Below are 23,971 nucleotides of genomic sequence, written 5' to 3' on the forward strand. Positions count from 1 at the left end.
AACCTACTAAAACATGGTCACATGCATAAAGTTAGGGGGTTATTAATTTAAAGCTGGGTCACAGGGCTAAAGGATGCTGGTTGAAATTTAGCCTGCTCATATGACTTAAAAAGTGGGGTGACTGAGTGATTTCAGGGAGTGGGGTGGTATAGGGCAGGTAAGTGCCCTGGCTGACTTTGAGAAAGTTATACCCTGACTGTAGGGCATTTCAGTGCACTGAGAGTGAGAGGAGGAAATAGATGATGCTGGGAAGTGCTCCAGGTCAGTGCAGACCCTAGAACAGCTGGGGAGTCTGAAAGTTGTTAGCACAGATGGTTGCTAGATGGCACCAGAGAACCAGCAGATCCACTCTGCTGCTCCTGGCCGTATCTCCAGGCTCGGAGAAGTGGTTGGAGATGAGATGGAGGAACCACAAAGAGGTGCCCAGAGCCTTGTGTTGGGGTCCATGGTGCCTCTGACCATTTGGCCTAATTTTGCCTCAACTTGGAGAGGGGATATCACATGCAAAATTCACTTCCGGCTGGCCAGGTCTTCCAATGATTGGAGAGTTTGACAGACTGTCTTTTTTTTAATTTTCTTATTTTTTTATTTTTTAGGGCCACACCCCTGCCATATGGAGGTTCCTAGGCTAGGGGTCGAATCGGAGCTGTAGCCACCGGCCTACACCACAGCCACTGCAATGCAGGATCTGAGCCACGTCTTTGATTTACACCACAGCTCATGGCAACGCCAGATCCTTAACCCACTGAGCGAGGCCAGGGATTGAACCTGTGTCCTCATGGATACTAGTTGGGTTTGTTAACCACTGAGCCATAATGGGAACTCCTGAAAGGCTGTCTTAGGTCTCAGTGTCCTTTGCTTGTTTGGAGGCAGAACTCTGGACCCAAAAACACCTGGCTCGAATCTTGGAAGTGCAATTTTCTAGAATCAGCCTGGTGGGGAGTTTGGTGCCTGGAAAGCTGGGCCTCTGGTCATGAATGCAGTGTGGACATGTATTGGTATTTTAGGGGGCTGGTTGTGTTCATCCCTGGGCTCTTTCTCTCCAGAGAGCTACACAACCTCCTTCCTTCTCTCCACCTGAGCCTCTTCCTCCCCTGCAGGACCCCTGTGTCAAGGAACCCACCTAAATCAAGGTAAAGTGAGTAACGCCTGGGAGGTCCTTGACTTGAGGCCAGGGCTGAAGGGTGCTGATTGATTAAAACCTGACTCAATGGACTTAACAAGTGGGGTCTCTGATTTCAGGGAGTATAATGCTTTCAGGTGCGGCGAGAGCCCTGGATAACTTTGAGATAGTCATATCCCCACCTGACATGTGTTTCCGTGTGCTGAGAAAGAGAGAAGAAATCGCGCTAGCAATTGTCCCAGTCCTGGTCAGACCAGGGTTCTGCTGTGAAAGGCAGAGGCCAGGCTGAGAATGACTGTTAGAGCATATGTCCACCAGATGGCGCCAGATCACCAGCAGATCCACTCTGTAGCTCCCTGGCCACATCTCCAGCCTCAGATACATAGTTGGAGATAGATTGGTGGAAGCCCAAGGAAGTTCCAAGACATGTGCATATAGGTATGTGGTGTCTCCAACTCTGGCACTATTTGCCTCAACCATAGAGGAGACATTAGTTCTGCCATCACAAAATTCCTGTCTGATTGCCCAGTGATTAGAGTTTGACAGTCCATCTGGAGTTAGAGCGCCCTTTGCTTGTTTGGATATAAACTCTGGACCCAGACACTTAGCTTGAATCTTGGAGGTGCCATTTTCTAGAATCAGCGTGGTGGGGAGTTTGGCTTCTGGAGCTTTTGGTCGTGAATGCAGTGTGTTACTGCAGTGGTATTTTAGGGGCGTGGGCTGTGCTCATCGCTGGGCTCTTTCTCTTTTTTCCTACCATCCTACCTGGTTACATGGAGATATTTCTTATCCTTTGAGGTATTTGAAGTCTTCTGATAGTGTAGTGTAAAACTCCCAGAAGAAAAAAAAGCAGAATGCTCCTTAATGAAGGTAGATAAAGACAAACTTGTATTTATCCAATGGACTACAATTCAGGCAATCAAAGATAAAATCTTGCCATTTTCTCCAACAATGGAAATTATATGATCAAATGGAGAAGACAGATAATGTGCGACTTCAAACATATGTGGAATATAAAAAACAAACCAACAAAAAAATAATAAACATATTTAAGGTCACATAAATAATTACAAACTTACAGAGAATGGAGTTAAGTTGTGAATACTGGCAGGGATATCAGGTGTAAAGGGTGCAGTGGATCATGTGGGTCAGTTCTAAGGTAACAGAGGATATCTAGGTTCCTCGTGGTAAGTTTGTATATGGTATACAGTGCAGTGTTGTAAACCACAAATCTTCTTGGTCAAAAGCAGATAGTACTGTTGTCCATTGGGGACCCCCTTCTACATGAGAAACTATCACCAACATTACAGACAATGTCAGCCTGCATGCTATTTGGCTCCTGTTTCAGTAGGTTTTTTCACAATGAAACTTCTGATTTGGAATAGAGTTCATGTGGCAAGGGCTGACTTCAGATCATGGAGAAATACTGCTATGTGAATGCAGTGCTACAGAGTCCTTCACACACCCCACTACTGGCCAGTTCTATGCTGTCCCGGCAGCACTGGACAAACTGTCAGAATCAGACATTATGCATGCTGTGTGCTATACAAGCTTACATTACCCAGGCACGCCTTTATGTTGGAGCATTATTCAGACCCCAAAACAATGGTTACTGGATTCCACGAACACGAGAAGAACCTGCCCATGAGTTTCTGATGATCACTGTGGATGCCTTGCAGTAAGTGTGTTTGGGAGGGTACTAGCTGTTAGATCATTACTCAGAGAACACCACTCAAATATTTGGAGTTGTCCGGGAGATCTCAAATCTGGTCTCCACTGCCTTGGTGTTTCAGACATTTTTGACCATTATCTGGGCTTCATCCTGGATGTCAAGACAGCTCAGAGGGTGAACCAAGTTTTTAGATATTTGGTGAAGCCTGAAGAGCTGCATGATAACAAGTGTTTGTCCCAAGAAGTTGGCTTTGCACATAGCCTACAAACCCCTTATCCTCCTTGAAATGCAAAATTGCTCAGATTTCACAGGGATAAAAAGACTAAGAAAGGGTGATGTCCTGATTTCCTTGCTTGGTAACATACATCTTGAGCAGAGGGTGAAACTGCTTGTTTATGTGCTTTATGCCTTAGTGGTGCAGGCAGAGTGGAGTAGGCACAGAGGATGTTACTTCTTTTTCTTTAAACCTGGAAATGGCCAGCGATATATGGACAATGCTAAGGTAACCACCTGTGACTTTTCTTCTGCCCAGAGATAATGTTCCTATGTCCTTTTTTATATCCGCAATAATTACTCAGAATGAGACCCTGGAAGAATGCCAAAAAGTGGAAACCAAAATCCCCAAGGGCTGACTATACAGGAATTGTGGCAGCCAAAAGGGAGAGGCTCCAGTCTCAGAATCCCTGGTTAGGAGGAACAGCCGTTGGAAAGAGAAATCCTACAAATCACCTTAGATCAGTGGAGATGCCTCCAAAAATACAACTGACCTAAGCCTGAATGCAATCTCAGAAATAACAGAGTTTGCCCTGCCTTTCCATGTGTTCATGATTCCGTAGTAGAAATATGGAGATGGGCTGAAAATGAAACATCCCAAACAGGGAAATACCAGCCTAACGATTCAACCAGGGACAGCCCATCCTCAGGGCAAGTGAATGTTGGTGTGATGCTAGTGATGATGTGATGGTAGATGTGTACCATTATATGTCTGTCAAAACTGTAGGATTTTCTGCAGCATGAATCCTAATGTAAAGTATGCAGTTTAGTTAGTGGCAATGGATTAATATTGGTTCATCTATGGAGACAATTGCCACACGGTAATGCAAGATATTAGTAACAGCAGAAACTGAGCATGGGAGGAAGGAGGTATATGGGAATTCTCTGAACAATCTGCTCAATTTAAACTTAAAACTGTAAACTTAAAACTTATCTAAAACCAGAGTATATCAATTTTTTAAATTGTGGAGGTTGAAACACTTGGTGTCATTTATTGATTAATTTGAAATTCTGTTTCATTTTTTAGTAAACAAAGGTCTTTTGGCATTGTTTTGCTGGTTTTACTTGGAAACTTCATGGTGTAGAAGTAAGATATTTCTAATGTGCTTAGGAAAGTGCATTTTATAGAATATCTAATAATTTGGACTATGCATTCACTGACATTCGTAGTGAGGTCATCATTAGAACCCAAAGCAGCCATAGTAAGTATGGCCACTGTCATATTGGCCACCAAGCTTAATGTTAAACGCCATAAATACCAAAAAGATAATGCTAAGTCTTTATCTTCAGTAGCTCAGGCATCATTATAGTTACTTTATTATATTTACATAACGGTGCTGCCACACCAGAGTTCCTATTAAATAATTAAAAAACTAAATCTACAAATATATCACATATTTTATTAATAGATCCTGAATGTTTTATAATCAGACACAATCAAATATTAAACAGGAGAGCTGTAATCTTAGTTTTTGCACAGTACATAATATTTTAACGTTATTTCTGCTCAGAAGAATTGAGTATATCATACTGAGCTTATTTTCACCTTTAGCTCCTTGAAAATCTGTTAAATAAAATCTTTAATCTAATCCAAATATAGACTCTATACATTTATTACTGTCTATAAAAGTGTGAATGGAAATAAGTGAGGAAATCAAATTTGCATCTTTTCCAAAGAAGCAAAAGATCACAGAAAAACCCAAGATTTAGTAAATGCCTACCATTTGAAAAGACTTATTTTAAAAGTTATTTGGGGAGTTCCCATCGTGACTCAGTGGTTAATGAACCCGACTAGTAACCATGAAGTTGCAGGTTTGATCCCCAGCCTCGCTCAGTGAGTTAAGGATCCGGTGTTGCCCTGAGCTGTGGTGTAGGTCACAGATGTGGCTTGGATCCCACCTTGCTGTGGCTGTGGTGTAAGTCCAGCTCTGATTGGACCTCTAGCCTGGGAACCTCCAGATGCTGCAGGTGCAGCCCTAAAAAGACAGAAGACCAAAAAAATAAATAAGTAAATAAAGTTATTTGGAGTCCAATATTTATTAGGTAGAACCAATATCAACAAACCAGTCTCTAGATAGATAGATAGATTTATATATATATATATATATATATATATATATAAAATCAAACACACTTAATATCTAATAGGAACCAGACAATATTGAGATTGGCTGGGGAATTAAACAATAACAATAGTAATGATACCAGTAATGGTACAGCTATCACTTATTGAAAGCCTTATCTGTGCCAGACACTGCATAAATATTTTCCATCTTGCTTTATCCCATTTTTACTTAAAACTTTACAGAAGAATTAGATAAATTAAATATCTGATACAAGTGTTTATCTCTGCTTACAGAACAAGTAACTAAATTATCATCTGTTTCCCTCAAAAGATGCTCAAACTACATCATACTAATTCTCATACACACGTAGAATGTAAACATAATTTCCTTGAGAGACCACAGGCCATAACACTGATGTTGATAGATAAATAGTTATAAATCAATGCAGTAATTGCTATGATGCAGGGATATATGTAACACAATGTGCAGCCTTATGGGATCCATTCATGGAGGACGTGATGATAGTCATCGTGGGTTGGAGGAAGAGTTGAAGTGAGGAGGCGTATGGGTCAAGAGAAAAGGCAAAATAAAGTAACATTGCAAGAGAGAAGTGTATATAGTTTAGTGAGGCTGTTTCACAGTGTGAATTTGTAGAACAGACAAGGAATTATGCTAGAGGACCAAGCAGGTTGAGATCATAAGGAAGATCAGGTATGCCTTGCCGAAAAGCTCACAACTGATTCTATAAGCAATGGGGAGAAACTGACAGAGGGTACTGAACCAATTAAGCGCGCACTGAGAAATGAGCACCCTAGAAGGGGTGAGGGCAATGGGTAAGAACAGAGCATGACCAGAAACAGGGAAACCAGCTGCAATATTCCAAGAAGGAAATGATGTATATGAAATCAAGAGACCTATTGAAAACATATGTCCCATGGTTCTGGCTTGAGTAACCAAGTAGAGTAACCAAGTGATAGCATTGCATCTGAACACTGCAAATAGAAGAAGTTTTAGGAGTGGTGTGCTTATGGATACGTTTAGTATTTTTTTAAATACGGTGAATTTTAGGTGTCATGGTACCTGTATATATAGATCAAGTTCAGAAATGATTAGAAATCCATGCATGTCTTTAAAAGAGAAAAGAATTTGTGGCATTATAAACAGTATAGGTAGTGATATAGATCTATGGCTTCAATTGAAATAATCGACAGTGAGTGGAGAATAAGAATCTGAAGCAAAGGTCATGTAAAGATGCCGACTTTTAAGGGGGGGGGGAGATATTATTGTAAAGTAATGAAGAAAATCATAAGGCGCTAAGATTGAGGCGGAGAGTGGATGCTATCATGGAAAGCTGAATGCTTCAGACCAGCTTCGTAAAAAGACAGAACTGAGACCTTGTTATTTGCCTGCTCTCTGCTAGAGAGGAAAAACATGACTATGATGAAGACACAGTTTCTGTCCCCAAGGAGCTCAAAAAATAGTGAAGGGGAGAGATTAAGTAGGGAAAGGACTGAAATGAATCTTTGATTTGGCAGTTAAGCCGTTGGTCAATGCATGGGAGAGAGAAGCTTGGGGTGGTGGTGAGGGAAATAGAGAAGTAAATGTGGAAGGTGTCAATGAGCTCAGATGGGGAAACATTACCTCCTAAGAAAAATTTTTGATTTGTTTTCCAGAATACAAATACAGTTTCAAAATACAATTGGAATTCAGTTCTTGACAATAGTATGAGATGGGAATTAGCTCCATTTTTTTTCCTTTGTGCAAACCCAGATGTCCCAATACTATTTATTAAAGACCACCATTCCTCCATGTCTGTGCAATACCATCTTCACAGAGAAAGTATTCTTGTATTTACATACTATATTTTGTTCCATGGGTGTATTGGTTCATTGTTGCTTAAAGACAATAATATTTTGATTATTGTAGTTTTATCATGAGACTTGGTAACCTACATAAAGTCGTACTACTTTATTCTTTTCCAAGTGTTTCTTGGATATTTTTCACTGTCTGAATATCCATAAACATTACATGTATATATACAATTACTATATCTACTTCTTGGATTGATCCTTTGGTCATTGTGTAATGTCCCTCTTTGTCTCTTGTGACCTTTTTTTTAAGTCTGTTCTGTATGATATGAATATTGATTGCTACTCCAGATTTCTTTGGTTTCCATTTGCATGTAATACCTTCTTCTACCCCCTCACTTTCAGTCTGTATGTATCCTTAGGTCTAAAGTGGGTCTTTTGTAAGCAGTATATATGTGAGTCTTCTTTTGTATCCATTCAGCCAGTATGTGTCTTTTGGTTGGACCAGTTAACCCATTTACAGTCAATGTAATTATGGATAATTATGTACTTATTGCATTTTCTTAATTGTTTTAGCTGGTTGTTTTTGGTCTATTTCCTTTTCGTCCTCTTTTATGATTTTTTAACTATATTTAGTGTTGTGTTTGGATTGCCTTTTCTTTTTTATGTGTGTGTCCATTAAAGTTTTGTTGTTTCTGGTTCCCACCATATTTTTTATATAAACATCTATTATGTGTAGAGAATTGTTTTTGGCTGCTGGTCTCTTAATTCCAAATGCATTTTCAATGTTCTGCATTTGTTCTCTCCTCTTATGCTTACTAGTTTTGATATCATATTTGTCAATGGGTGATTTTGTACTTGTATATTATTTTTGCCAGTGAGCTTTTTCATTCATAATATTATTTCTAATTGCAGCTTTTCCTTTTCTGCTTAGAGAAGTTCCTTAAAGAAATAGTTGTTGGAGAGCTTGTTTGGAGGTGCTGAATTCTCTTAACTTTTGCTTGTCTGTGCAGCTTTTGAACTCTCCCTCAAATCTAAATGAGAGCCTTGCTGGGCAGAGTATTCTTGCTTCTAGGTTCCTCCTCTTCATCACCTCAAATATATCTTGCCACTCCTTTCTGGCTTGTAGTGTTTCTGCTGAAAAATCAGCTATTGTCTTTATGGGGGTTCCCTTGCATATTGTTTGTTGCTGTTCCCTTGTGGCTTTTAAAGCTTTTTCTTTATATTTATTGTTATCAGTTTGATTAGTATGTGTCTTGCTGTGTTTCTCCTTGAGATTTTCCTGTATGGGATGCTCTGTGCTTCCTCAACTTGATTGAGAGTTTCCTTTCCCATATTAGGGAAGTTTTGGGCTATAATCACTTCAGATATTTTTTCTGGCCCTTTCTCTCTCTCTTTTCCTTCTGGAACTCCTATGATTCAAATCTTGATACGTTTAATGTTGTCCCAGAGGTCTCTTAGACTCTCCTTGTTTCTTTTCCCACTATCCCATTTTGGCTCAGTGGTAGCAAACCCAACTAATATCTATGACAATGCAGGTTCCATTCCTGGCCTCACTCAATGGGTTAAGGATCCAGCATTTACATGAGCTGCAGTGTAGGTCACAGATATGCTGCATTGCTGTGACTGTGGCATAGGCCAGCAGTTGTAGCTCTGAAAAAAAGAAATCATTAAAAAATAAAATGACAGATTTTAATGAAATATTCCTCTGACAAAATTAAATTAAATTAAAATAAAAAATAAAAAGACAATCCATAGAATGGAAGAAAATCTTTGCAAACAATGCAACCAACAAAGGCCTAATCTCCAAATTACACAAACATGTACAACTCAACAACAACAACAAATAACCCAATTGAAAAATGGGCATAAGACCTAAATAAACATTTCTCCAAAGAGCATATACTGATGCCCATGCACATGAAAAAATGCTCAACATCACTTATTATTAGAGAAATGCAAACCAAAACTGCAATGAGGTACCACCTCACACAGGTCAGAATGGCCATCATTAACAAGTCTACAAATACCAAATGCTGGAGAGGGTGTGGAGAAAAGGGAACCCTCCTGCACTGTGGTGGAAATGTAAATTGGTACAACCACTAAGGAAAACAATTTTGTGGTTTCTCGGAAAAATAAATACAGAACTATCATATGATCCAGCAATCCCACTCCAGGGCATACGTCTCAAAAAATCTACAATTCGAAAAGTTATGTGCACCCATATGTTCATAGCAGCACTATTCACAATAGCCAAGACATGGGAACAACCTAAATGTCCATTGACAGATGAATGGGTTAAGAAGATGTGGTATATATACATAATGCAATACTACTGAGCCATAAAAAAAGAAAATACTGCCATTTGCAGCAAAATGAATGCAATTGGGGATTCTCATACTAAGTGAAGTAAATCAGAAAGCAAAGATAAATTACATATGATATCACTTATATGTGGAATATAAAATATGGTACAAATAAACCCATCAACAAAACAGCAATAGACTTGTGGTTGCCAAGGGGGAGGGGGAAGGGAGTGGGATGGATGAGTGGGATGGATGAGGAGTCTAGGGTTGGTAGATGAATACACAATGATGTCCTACTGTACAGCACAGAGAACTATATAAAATCTCTTGGGATAGAACATGATGGAAGACAGTTTGAGCAAAGAATATACACACATATATACATATATAGATATATAGATATAGATATATATATATATATATATATATAAATGACTGGGTCACTATGCTATATAGCAGAAATTGACACAATGCTATAAATCAACTACACTTTAATAAAAAAAATTTTAAAAAGAAAAAAGATGTGGTACACATATACAATGGAATACTACTTAGCCATAAAAAAGAAATAATGCCATTTGCAGCAACACAGATACTAGAGATTCTCATAATAAATGAAGTCAGAAAGAGAAGACAAATAACATATGATATAACTTACGTGTGTAACATTAAATATTGAACAAATGAACCTCTCTACAAAATGGAAAGAGACTCAGGGACATTGAGAACACACTTGTGGTTGCCAAGGGGGAGAGGGGAAGAAATGGGATGGATGGGAAGTTTGGGGTTGGTAGATGCAAACTATTACAATTAGAATGGATATGAAATGAGGTCCTACTGTGCAGCATAGGGAACTATATACATTCTCTTGGGATAGAACATGATGGAAGATAGTATGAGAAAGAGAATGAATACATATATGTATGAATGAGTCACTATGCTATACAGCAGAAATTGACACAACACTGTAAATCAACAATTCTCTAATAAAAATAAAATAAAATTTAAAAATAAAATTAAACTCAAAGAAAACAGAGGAGATAATAAGTACTAGTAAAGATTAAAAAGAGAATAAAATAGAAAAATTATTCAACTGGAAATCAATAAAATAGAAAACAGAAAAATTATGAATATCAGGAATAATAGAGGTTTTATAAGTATAGATATTACAGATCTTCAAAGGACACTAATGAAATATTTTAAATAAATTTATATCTACACCTTGATAGACAAATTTCTTGGTAGACACAAATGAAAGTGTGCTCAAATACAGGTAGCAAAAAATATATATTCCTCCAGATGTTTTAGTATAAATATAGAGAGATAAAAAGAGGAGAGGAAGAGAGAGAATTCTCACTTTGCATGATTCCAGTATGTATAAATTTCAATGATTGTGGCTTAGGACACCAATACCCTAACAATGCGGTTCAAATCTCAGTTTCCACAAATTATAAACTGTGACTGTATGAAGTATAAAGTTTGTTGCTGGCTGTTTAGTCTGCAGTCACACCACAGATAACAAATATGTGTCATGATTAGTAACAAATCCTTTTCAGAGCCTATTGGTGATTGCTAGGTGTGGGCCTGTTTTCCAGGTGTAGTTGTGTTGCTACCTTTTTCCCATAAAAGGAAACTAAAAAGAATTGCCCAAGTAAGATGAAAAAGTGTAGCAAAAAAACAAAAAGTGATGACACTGGGTGTGTTTAGGAGACAGCTATGCATGCATATGTCACACGACACCATGTGTGAGACTGAGGATATGCCAGCAGAGGAACTGAGTGCAAGAGAGCTCAACAATATGAAGTGATATTGGCGAATGCCTTCCCATTCAAGGAACCCCAAGACAGATTCCTTAGGACATTGAAAGCATAAAGGGTAACATGTTAGAAGCTGATCTTAACTTAGAAGGGAATATGAGTTTATCAAGACATAGCAAATATGCTATGCAAAGAATACAGATCTGTTCAAACTACTTTACCATGATTTTAAAAAATAATAATAAAATGATTTAATTTCAATGTCTTCAATTACGGTATAGTAAATAAATGTTTTGGTATTTTTATGTTTTATGCAGTTTTAATTGTGAGTAAGTGAGGTTTTAATATTTAGAGAAAATTTTTGAATGCTGTTAAACAATTATATCTTTCACATTGATTAAAAAGATTGCTTTTTTCAGTTTCAGCTTTCATGGTCATTTTATGATCCTGAACTACCCTGCAAAGTGAGGACTGCATGTAATTGTGTCAATTTAAAAAGTTGGTGCATAATTACCTCATAATTTTCAAATCTTTTTTCTGTTCGGACTGTTGAATGTTTGGAAAACTATTAGAGTATATTTTCAAAATATATCCAGAAATGGAAATGTTGGATCATACAGCAGTTTTCTTTTTAGAGTTTTGAGGAACTGCTGCACTGTTTTCCATAGTGGTTGTGCCAATGACTATTCCCATCAGCAGTGCGCAAGGATTTTCTTTGCTGCACATCCTTGCTCACTAACTCCTTATCTGTTGTCTTTTGTAGAATAGCCATTCTGCACATGTGAGGTGATATATCACTGTGGTTTTGATGTGCATTTTCCCAATGATAAGTGATGTTGAAAACAGTGCCTGTTTGCCATCCATAGGTCTTTTTTGGAAAAAAAAAAAAAAGAATATCTGTTCCAGCCTCCTGCCTATATTTTTCCAATAGATTATTCACTTTTTTAGAGGTTCAGTGTTTGAGTCGTGAGTTCTTGATCTGTCCTGGATAGGAATATTGGAGATAGATATACAATATTTACATATCAGATATAAATATATCAGGGATATGTATTGATACATATTGTATGTATATATGTATGCACATATGTATACATGTGTGTATGTTTATATATAAGAATAATGTGAATAAGTAACCCTATCTTTGTAACAGAAAATATACCTCTGTGTATATCTAGATATATATGTGTCTTTTGCAAATCTCTTCTCCGATTTAATAGGCTGCCTTTTCATTTGGTGGATGGTTTTCTTCACTGTGCCACAGCTTGTCAGATGGAGTCTCATGAGTTAATTTTTTACTTTTTTCCCTTGCCTGAGGAGAGAGATCTAAAGAAATCTTACTAAGACTGATGTCAAAAAGCAAGCATACCTGTGTTTTCTTCTAGGAATTTTAAGGTTTCAGGTATCAGGCTGAAGTCTTTGATGCCTGATGAGTTTATTTTTGGAGATGCTGTGATGAATCAGGACCAAAAGTATGTGATCTTTCTGAGTTCCTTTTTGTCTGAGCTGCAAATTGTAGGTCTATTGAGACCTCCAGCTCATTTTTCTCAACAGGTAGCTTGTTTTTTGGGGATTGAGCTGTGTAATTTTTTTGATCTCTTTCTAATATGAACTCTTGACCAACAACATCTATGTTTTTTCCATTTTTGTTTATATCTTAAACAGTAGGCAGAAGTTCTACAACTTGAGTTTTGGTTTTTGGCTTTTTGTTTTGTTTTGTTTTGTTTTGTGTTTTTTGTTTGTTTTTACTGGAGTACAGTTTATCATCATTAAACATATCACAACCACACACGACACACATTAATAGGGTTGCATGGTAAAGATGTATTGGAACTCGGTTTGCTTAGTGGACCGCTATCCACTATCCCCCACATATTCTTTCCCTGTGATTGTGCTGGGTCAGTCATGCATCCCTGCCAGAAGACCAGCGATCAGCGTCCCTCCCGGTGATGTTCGCAGCGGTTGTCGGGCGCCATCTAGCGGCATCTTTTTTTTTTTTTTTTTTTTTTTTTTTTTGTCTTTTTAGGGCCACGCCCAGGGCACATGGAGATTCCCAGGTGAGGGGTTAAATCGGAGCTGTAGCCGCCAGCCTACACGCAGGAGCCACAGCAACGCGGGATCCGAGCCGTGTCTGTGACCTACACCACAGCTCAGGGCAACGCAGGATCCTTAACCCACTGAGCGAGGCCAGGGATCAAATCCGCAACCTCATGTTTCCTTGATGGATTTGTTAACCACTGCGCCACAAAGGGAACTCCTAGCTGCATCTTTTAGATCCTCCTGTCCCTTTAGAGCTTTGGTGACCTTCGTGAGGGAGGTGACTCAGCTGCTCCGCCCCCCGCCTGAGGCAGAGTGCCAGAACGCCCACTACACTAGCTGTGACCGTCCAGATTGTGCCCAGGCATAGAAGCATCCTGCTCTCGCCAGAGACGGGGTGTGCATGTCTATGAAGCAACTAGCATCCAGTGCCCCTCTGGCCCCAGGGATGGACCTGACAAGGGTGGGGTTGCCACATGGAAAGGGAGAGTGTCCTTTGCTCCCTTTCCATGTTCTGCTCCAGAGGTGAGGGCTGGCTTGTAGTAAGGCCTGTGGAGGGTGTGACAGGCTTGGTGGCAGGCATGCTTGAGTCCCATTTTCCAAGTCAAACTCCGGAGTTGAGGACTCCCTTGGACCGTGGGAGATCACCTGGATAGGGTGTCACAGCCCTGGGCACTGCCCTCTGTGGGCCCTGGTCATCAGCAGAATTTCCCCAAGTCCCAATCTGGAGACTTGGATGGACTGGTACCTGCCCACAGGGAGGGTATATCAAATCAGTTCCCTCTCTCCCACACGCCCTAAGTACCTGTTCCTTTGCCACAACACTGCTTAGGTTCACTAGATGGCCCTGAGAGCTCCAGGGATGGCAGTGATGGGGAATTGCTGGGGACCAGTGGCTGGACTGAGGTCCCAGGGACCCCCATGCAATTAGTGGAAAGTCTCCCTTGCCAGGTACAGTAAATTTTTACCCAAATTGGCTTTTTTTTTTTTTTTTTTTTTTTTTTTTTAACCACCAGGTAGGTATTGACATGGTCTTGTTGCCTGTAGCAAAGGACATCGGATGTCTGGATGTGCACAGGGCCCCAGGCTTGACTGCAACCTTACACCCATTTCTGCCCTTCCTTCTTAAGCTGCCTGCCTGGGCCTTTGCACCAGCTCTCAAGTGAGTGTCCAGCTGACCTGACCTGCGGTGCAGTCTCTGGTCTCTGGCAGCCCAAGGGCAGGGGGACCATGAGGTATGAGTCCCCCACCCCGTGTCCCCCACCCCGTGTGCGGTGTGAGTCCCCCACCCCGTGTGCTCCCCACAGGCCCATGGCAGTAGATGTGACAACTGCATCATGTAAGGTCCATGCCAGTTCAAGATTCAGCTACAATCCTCCCAGAACTATTATGCCCTCTCACTGGAGAGAAGGTGGATGGTGAGGCTACGGCAGCCACATCTGGCAGTTGTCCTCGCTGGCTTCTCACATGGAGATTCCAAGCAACTGGACTGACAGAGACAGATGTGGTGCTGTCATGCTCTCCAGGGCCAGGCCTAAGCCACGCCTAATGAAAGACAGGCATTCGTGGCAAATGGGGCTGCTCTTGTCCTGTCTCTGTGCCCCTTGCTTCTCCTCCCCATCTGTTGATGTGTGTGGGAGGCAGGGGTGTGGAATCTGGCCTGATCTGTCTCTTACCCTCCTCTTCAGAGTATAGGTGGGCCAGTGTCATCTGATGCAGGGAACATACGTCTCACCTCCCTGGCTCATATCTTGTGAGTGGCCCTCCCTGCCATGGGTAGGGTCACCCCACCACTGTGCTTTATGCTCCCCTTGATGTGTGAGTAGGACTCACCTGCTCCTCTGTGGTGCTCCTGGAGTGATCCAGGTTGACCCTCAGGTGCCTGAGGCCAAGCAAAGTGTTTTTCCTATTCCCAGCAAGCCCCTTGGGTCTCCCATTACTTTGAGCAGCTTTCTTCAGGGTTGGGATAGTAAGGGAGGCACACCTTGTCCCACTTGTGTAGCAAGAACCTTATTCTGTTTGTCCTCACTGTGCCAGAGGAACAAACTTGGCCAGCCACATGCCATGAGCTCCCTCTTTGCCAGGACTGCACACAGGCATGCGCACAATAGTGGTAGGCCAGGCAATGCCAAGAGGGAGCTCAGTCTGACTTCAGGCAAGCCCCTCCATGTGGCAAACAGAGCACTTGAAACAGAGAAGGTTTCCCCAGCCCTCACTCTAAATGCTCAGGTTGGCCCTTTGCTTACTCGTGTCACGAATACCCCATGCCTAGCCCAGCCCTGGCATCTCTTGAAGTGCCTCTGTGGGCCTGACAGGGAGGTGACAATGGGTGTGGGAACCATGATGTATCCTCAGTGAGAATGCCCTCTCCAGTGATCTGAGGGGGAGCATTTGGGGCACTGCACCACCCAGCTTGCTACCCTGTGCACCAGCCTGTGAGCAGAGTCCCTCACCTTCCTGTGAAGGATTGCTGATCACACAGTGGAGCCAAGCACAGAGCTTTGTGTACGGTGGACCATGCCTCATCTCTCCACGTCGGGGGGAGGGTCCTGTCAGGCCAGTGTCCAGCACAGGGCTGTGTGTGTGCATGCATCTGTGGTTCCTCAGTCAAGTGCCAAGGGGGGTGCTCTGTCCTGACTCCTCTGTCCCCCGCTGTGAGCAACTCCCATCCTGGTCACAGCCTGTAATGACATGCAGTCATGGGTTGGGCTGCCTTGCTCAGGAATATTTCCTCCGGCTATGAGCCTGGGGCAGAGCAGATGAAGATGGAGAGATCTGCATGGATGGGTGACCAGGTGGGTGGTTCCTCCATGGAAGGACTTATACACATGGGCCTGGTGGTGTACCTGGGTCAAAGGAGACTTAAAAGTGGTCAAGACCGGCTGACATCCCAAGTGTTGTGGGACCAATCTTGTGCCTTTAGTGGTGAGCTGACACGCTCATTTTCCTGGCGGCCCAATCACATCTGAGCCTTTCTTTTTCTAATTACTGGCCCTGCCCCTGCCTGCTGCTGCCCTTCTCCATTATCACTGGTCCTCTCTGGCCCAAGCAGATGATTGTTAGCACCACCAGCAACTGGGACTGAAATGGCCTTGCACTGTCTGCCTCATCCCTGGCTGCCATAGCTGGAAGTGTCCCCAGATGAAGTGTTCTTGGGCCCACTGGGGGACTCAGCAACAGGAGGTGTATGTGAGGCCAAGAATCACTGGTGTGTGGGAGAGAGTTCTCATGGACTGGCTGTGGATCTGTGCTGTTGGAGGTGGGGGTTGCAAGCCCTGTGAGAGTACCCTGGGGACCAAGAAGGCAATAGGACTTCCAATATGCTCTCCAGAAGTGAGACACAGTGCCATGCCCTGGCAGCTGACTCCTGCCCAGGTTGTTTGGTCAGCCCTATGCCCATTGCAGCTACATGGAGACCCCCTTCCTTCAATGCTTTTCAGTGCCAACCTTTGGTGCCCGCCCTGCCTCATTACCTCCCTCCTCTATCTATCCACACTACCTGTCAACCCCAGTGCTGTGCCCTGGTGTAGCTTTCCTCATGGGCATGCTTGGGCCTCTCCTCTGCATCCACAGTGACCCCTAGCTCTGGCAACATTGCATGTGGACAAGGATCTGCCCTCTCCTGCCTTACTCCACTCTGGTGAGCTCTCACAAGACTTTGTGACCAGACAACTTGGCTATATCAACCACTGCCCACACAAATGCTAGCATGTGTTGGCTAGCCTTGACGTAAGTTCCCATTGCCCCAGCCCTACTCCCATGCTACCAAGGGGCTGTGCCTGGGGATGCCACCTAGGCACACCACCCTTGTTTGCTTGTGGATGGTCAGTCATTCTTGCCCTGGGCGGGGAGGATGGCCAGGTCCTGGTGTTTGCCTCCCCCCTTTCCCACCTTGGCCCTCCCCCCACTGCTGTGTTTCCAATGCCCTTTGTTCCACATGCCTGGCATGGCTCTGAGCACTCTCTCATGGTCTGGCTCCTTGTAACATGATCATCTGCCTGGTGGATGCTACCAGTAGCATTTGCTTGTCTCAAAGATTAAAGCATGTATGTCTAACAAGTATGCATGGCTGAGACAGTGAAACTGCAAATGGCTCAGTAAATTGGTTAATCCCTTTGGTCACCCATTCCTGTCCTATTTGGATGATAACTTGTAATTCTAGAGCTAATACATGCTGGTGGATTCTGAATCCCCTTGGGATGCATGCATTTATCAGATCAAAACCAACGCTGTCAACCTCCCCCTGGCCATGTCAGGTATGTGGGCAGCAGTGGCTTTGGTGACTCAGGACCACCTTGGGCTGATCACACACACCCCTGCGGTATCAGTGACCCATTCAAAGTCTGCCTTATCAATTTTTTTGTGTGTTTTTGTATTTTTTAGGGCTGCACTCACAGCATATGGAGGTTCCCAGGCTAGGGGTCTAATCAGAGCTGTAGCTGCCGGCCTTCGCCAGAGCCACAGCAACGCCAGATCCAAGCCATGTCTGTGACCTACACCACAGCTCACGGCAATGCTGGATCCTTAACCCACTGTGCAAGGCCGGGAATCGAACCCTCAATCTCATGGTTCCTAGTCAGATTCGTTAACCACTGAGCCACGACGGGAACTCCTGCCCTATCAACTTTTGAATGCAGTTACTGTGCCTCACATGGTGACCACAAAAGATGCAGGATCATAGTTTGATTCCAGAGAAGGAACATGAGAAATGGCTACCACTTCCAAAGAAGGCAGCAGGGGAACAAATTAACCACTACTGACTGAGGGAGGCAGTGACAAAATATAAGAATACAGGACTCTTAATATTATAAAAATGGCCATACTATCCAAAGCAATCTACAGATTCAATGCAATCCCTATCAAATTACCCATGACATTTTTCACAGAACTAGAACAAACAATCCAAGAATTTATATGGAACAACAAAAGACCCAGAATTGCCAAAGCAATTCTGAAGGACAAAAACCGAGCAGGAGGCATCACTCTCCAGACTTCATGCAACATTACAAACCCACACTCATCAAGACAGTGTGGTACTGGTACCAAAACAGATAGACAGACCAATGGAACAGAATAGGGAACCCAGAAATAAACCCTGACACCTATGGTCAATTAACCTTTGACAAAGGAGGCAAGAGCATATAATTGGAAAAAGATAGTCTTTTCAGCAAGTCTTGCTGGGAAACCTGGACAGCTGCATGCAAATCAGTGAAACTGTAACACGCCCTCACACCATGCACCAAAATAAACTCAAAATGGCTGAGACTTAAATATAAGACAAGACACCATCAAACTCCTAGAAGAGAACATAGGCAAAACATTCTCTGACATCAACCTTATGACTCCCAAAGCAATGGATATAAAAGAAAAAATAAACCAATGGGAACTAATCAAACTGACAAGATTTTGCACAGCAAAGGAAACCAAAAAGAAAAAAAACAATGGAATGGGAGAAAATAGTTTCAAATGATGCAACTGACAACAGCTTAACCTCTAAAATATACAAACAACCTATGCAGCTCAACAGCAAAAAAGCCAACAACCCAATGGAAAAATAGGCAAAAGACCTGAATACATTTCTCCAAGGAAGATATACAGATGCAACAAGCACATGAAAAAAATGCTCAACATCGCTGATTATAAGAGAAATGCAAATCAAAACTACCATGAGATACCACTTCACACCAGTCAGAATGGCCATGATTAATAAGTCCACAAATAACAAATGCTGAAGAGGGTGTGGAGAAAAGGAAACCCTCCTGCACTGTTGGTGGGTATTGTAATCTGGTACAACCACTATAAGAACAGTGTGGAGGTACCTCAGAAAACTAAATATAGAACAACTGTATGACCCAGCAACCCCACTCTTGGGTATATATCCGGATAAAACTTTCCATGAAAAATATACATGCACTCATTTGTTCAGTGCAACACTATTCACTGACTAGACATGGCAACAACCCAAATGTCCATTGACAGATGATTGGATTAGGAAGATGTGGTATATATACACAATGGAATACTACTCAGCCATAAAAAAGAATGAAATAATGCCATTTGTAGCAACATGGACGGAACCAGAGACTCTCATACTGAGTGAAGTAAGTCTGAAAGAGAAAGACAAATACCGTATGATATCACTTATATCTGGAATCTAATATATGGCACAAATGAGCCTTTCCACAGAAAAGAAAATCATGGGCTTGGAGAATAGACTTGTGATTGCCAAGGGGGAGGGGGATAAGGAGGGAGTGGAATAGATAGGGAAATTGGGGCTAATAGATGCAGACTATTGCCTTTGGAATGGATTAGCAATGAGATCCTGCTGTGTAGCACTGGGAACTATGTCTGGTCACTTATGAAGGAGCATTATAATGTGAGAAAAAAGCATATATGTGAGAAAAAAGTATGTGTAAGTGGAAAATTGACAGAACACTGCAAACCAGCTATAATGGAAAAAAACATTTTATATATATATATAGGACTCTTTTGAAGCCCTGCAATTGAAATGAATCCACCTTAAATCCTTCAGCAAGGATCCATTGGAAGGCAAGTCTGATGTCAGCAGCTGTGGTTATTCCAGCTTCAATAGTGTATATTAAAGTTGCTGCAGTTAAAAAGGTGAAGTTGGATGTTGGGAGTGGGTGGGTGCTCTGCCATGAGGTGAGCCACTGCCTATCCCTGCCCCTTGCCTCTTGGTACCCCCTTGATGCTTTTAGCTGAGTGTCCTATGGGAACTGAAGCATTTATTTTGACAAAAAAAATTACGTTCAAAACAGGCTCAAGCCACCTGGATACTGCAGCTAGGAATAACATAATAGGACCATGGTTCTTTTTGTTGTTTTGTTTTGAACTGAGGCCATGATTACGAGGGATGGCCAGGGTCATTTGTATTGTGTTACTAGAGGTGAAATTTTTAGACTGGTGCAAGGTGGACCAGAGTGAAAGCATTTGCCGAGAATGTTTTCATTAATCAAGAATGAAAATCAAAGTTTCGAAGATGGTCGTATGTCATTGTAGTTCTGACCATAAATGATGACAACTGGCGGTGCAGCAGCATTATTCCCAAGACCTACTGGTAAATTCTGGTAAACCCAAGTCTTTGGGTTCCAGGGGGAGTATGATTGCAAAGCTGGAGCTTAAAGGAATTGATGGGAGGGCACCACCAGGAGTTGAGCCTTTGGCTTAATTTGACTCAGCACAGGAAATCTCACCCAGCCCAGACATGGACAGTATTGACAGATTAATAGCTCTTTCTCAATTCTGTGGGTGGTGGTACATGGCCGTACTTAGTTGTAGTGATTAGGTTAATTCTGATAATGAACAAGATTCTGGCATGCTAACTAGTTATGTGACCCCTGAGCGGTGGGCATCCCCCCAACTTCTTGGAGGGACAAGTGCCATTCAGCCACCCGAGATTGAGCAATAACAGGTCTGTGATGCCCTTACATATCTGAGGCTGCACTCATGCTACACTGACTGGCTCAGCGTGTGCCTACCCTATGCCAGCAGGCATGGGTAACATATTGAATTCTACTTGTGATGAGGATCAGGGATTGCAGTTATTCCCCATGAAGGAGGAATTCCCAGTAAGTGTGAGTCATAAGCTAGTGTTATGTGCCTGTCACTTGTACATATCACCCACTGCAATTACTGATTGGAAGGTTTAGTGAGGCCCTTGGGTTGGTCATGCTGGGTTTGGCACAGGGACCTGGCAGAGCTCTAAGAAGATAGTTGAAGTTGACTATCAAGAGGAAGTTAAAGTTTTAACAAGGTGTCCCTAGGTGAACTAGCAGATCATAAACAAGAGCACGTCAACATTGGTGATGGACCAGGCCACCTGGGAGCCTCGCCAGTGTGTTTTGGAAAGAGGAGGAAGGTAAACATCTAGAGGTGAGGGGAGTGTCCTTGCACATCTGTGAGGTGGTCTTCAAGAGGGGAGGAAGAGATGGGGTGTCATGAAGGGACAGGCCAGGGATCTTCCCCCAACAGTCTCCATCTTTTTCCCTGACCCCCCTTCTTAAGCATCTGAGGTGACCATGTAGACTTTGCCTTCAACATGTTGCTCCTGCCAGATCACCAGGCCAATTCCTGGGAGGTAGGTTGAAGGTTTGGGGCACGTATCCACCTGTGCCTTTATCTTTGGCCCAGGCACCCCTCTGGAACTTCAGCACTTCTCAAACTGTGTGGTTGTGGTCCCCCAGGGCCTTGACTCTCATGGGGCCACCCCTGACTGCCTCTGCCCATCCTGTACCAGTTCCTGGGTCATCACCTCCAATCCTGAATTTCTCCTCATCCTCCAAGCCTGGGTCCAGTCCTATCTGGCTCTGTTTCCCTGTGTGCTTGTGCCTGCTTTCCACTGTAGCCCCGTTCTCTGTAGCAAGACTTGGGTGGGGGAGGTATAGGGAGGGCTGGGGGTTGGGGTGTCTTCAGACAGCAGCAGGCCTTGCGGGTGGTTGGCCAGTGCCTCTGCGCCACTCTCACATGCCTGCAGCACTGAAACCTACTTCCCATGGGTGGTAGTGGATGGAGGAGCGTGGTGGTCAGTGACGAGGTGGAGGCCATGGGGTGCCTCACAGGCACCTTGTCTGTCTCCCTCATCCCAGGTACCTAAAGTTTCCTGGGTTGGAGGTTTAAATGCCCTGGAGAGTTTCCCTCCTGCTTTAGGGTCAGGGTGATCTGGCCTGAGGGGAATGGGGAAGCTTTTTCTTTTTCCCACAAATTTCAGGCCCCTAGCCTGGGGCATTACACTGTGCATAATCCACACCGTGGCTATTGGGAGGGGGTTTACAGTGCAGCTGTGGGACATGATGTGTTCATGCATGCTGTCTCTGTGGAAGTGGGAATGCTGGGAGGATTGTGGGATGTGTGAAAACAATCTTATGAGTGGATGCTGGATACCCTGCCATGAAATATGGGTTCTGCTCTGGTTCTGACCTGGATGACCAGATGCACCTCCTCCTGGGTATGTGCAGTGCTGGGGTAGAGCTTCCTCCTCCATAGTGAACTCTGCCCAAACCAAATATCCTCTTAGGACTCAGTGATGGATCGGTGTGCTCATGTCAGTGAAGGATGCAGCTAGCTAGGAGCATTACTCTGAGTCACAGGACACATTGATCAATGACACTTCAAACGCACTGGTTATCCTGGGTTCCTCACCACTCCGTGCATCACTTGACAGTCAAGTATACCCTGGGCTGTGAGCATTCATGGGGTATGAGCTTGGTGGTATCTTCAAATGTCCACTGGGCCTTCAAAATTCCTAAGCGCGGGGAGTTCCCGTTGTGGCGCAGTGGAAATGGACCCAACTAGGAACCATGAGGTTGTGGGTTCGATCCCTGGCCTCAATCAGTGGGTTAAGGATCCTGTGCTGCCATGAGCTGTGGTGTAGATTGCAGATGCAGCTCGGATCTGGCATTGCTGTGACTGTGGCGTAGGCTGGCAGCAACAGCTCTGATTAGACCCCTCTCCTTGGAACCTCCATATGCCGCAGGTGTGGCCCTAAAAGAACAAAAGACAAAAAAAAAAAAAGATTCCTAAGTGCACAGATGATGCCTTCACCCCAAGATGAATTCTCCCTTGAGGTGGCAGCATGAAATGCTCAATGTTGCAAGTGTGGAAAGGTAAGAGTGGCACAAGCAAAGCTCTCTTAGAGAGAAATAACAGAACATGTTACTCAAGATTGTAGCCTTGAGTAACACGTGGCTTGTGGATGGGAAATGGGTCCTGTACATGTGTAGAGTCCCTGCTTGCCCTCAAACTAAGCAAGGAAACTCTGAGTGGGATTCTTGTACTGATAGTAAGAAAGCTGTGTGCAGCTCTACAACTGTGTGCCTGTTTCTGACAAAACGGATGCAGCAACATCTCCACAATGCAGCGACTCTCCCACAATCCCCAGGATTCCACAGGACTCAGGCCATAGCCCTCCAAATGTCTGCCCGCCCAGCTGCCTCCCCTGTTTCTTCTGTAGGGTCTCCCATGTGCTTGCTGCCTCTTGGCCCTCAGGGACTCCCCAGTGGCACCCGGCTTCTCTTCCCAAACCCTTGCAGGCAGAGAGCCCGGCCCCCAGGAGGCCCCCTCCTCCCTTGCAGACCTCCCCTGTGTCCTCCTCAGAGTCTCTCCTCTTGTCGCCCCATCCCCGCAGGTTCCCGTGGCACCTGGTGGCTTCTCTCCCGTGGTCACCCCTCCCAGGCAGAGACCCCAGCGGTGGCATGGCCCAGTGCCCGATTCCAGGGAACAACTCCCCCTTGGCAGACCTCACCCCCTATCTCTTCCCCAGGATCGTTCCTGGGCTTAGTCCCAGCCCTTGGGGAGTCCTCTCCATCCATCCCAGAGGTCTGCCTGCACGGGCTCATCCCACATAGGAAAGCCCTCTGTTCACAGACCTCAGGGCTGCACGTCCTGCAGCCCCACTTCTCTAGCGTGACTCCAGGATGCGCTCTAGTGCCCCCCCCCTTACTGCCTTTGACCCCCTTGAGATACTCCCCCCTGGGGACACGCCTCCCTGCTGCTCTCCCTCATGGCTGCTGCACCCCATACCCTGGGCTCCACAGGATGGCTTAATCATGTCCTAGTTCCACTGTTCATTTGGTGGCAAAACCTACCACCCCTTTGTCTTCTGAGGACCTTTCCCCATGTCTTCTGGTACAGCACCTGCTCCTGATTCATGCTCGCTGCCCATCTTTGCTTCCTTTCTTCCTTTCTCTCTGTCTTTCCGCATGTGAATCGCCTGTTGTTTCACCACCAGTGGTGAAAAGGATGTTCATTTGCTGCATCGTGTTGATTTGGCGTTTGTGTCAGTGACACAGGGACTCTCCCGTTGCTGGTTTATTTCCAGGCACATGACTCTGTTCCATGGACTTACCTGTCTCTCCCTTGGAAAATAACTCATGGCCTGTATAACTGTACCTTGAGAGTAAGTCAGAAAGT

The sequence above is a fragment of the Sus scrofa genome, chromosome 6, assembly GCF_000003025.6.
Source record: "Sus scrofa isolate TJ Tabasco breed Duroc chromosome 6, Sscrofa11.1, whole genome shotgun sequence".
In the NCBI taxonomy this organism is placed as follows: domain Eukaryota; kingdom Metazoa; phylum Chordata; class Mammalia; order Artiodactyla; family Suidae; genus Sus; species Sus scrofa.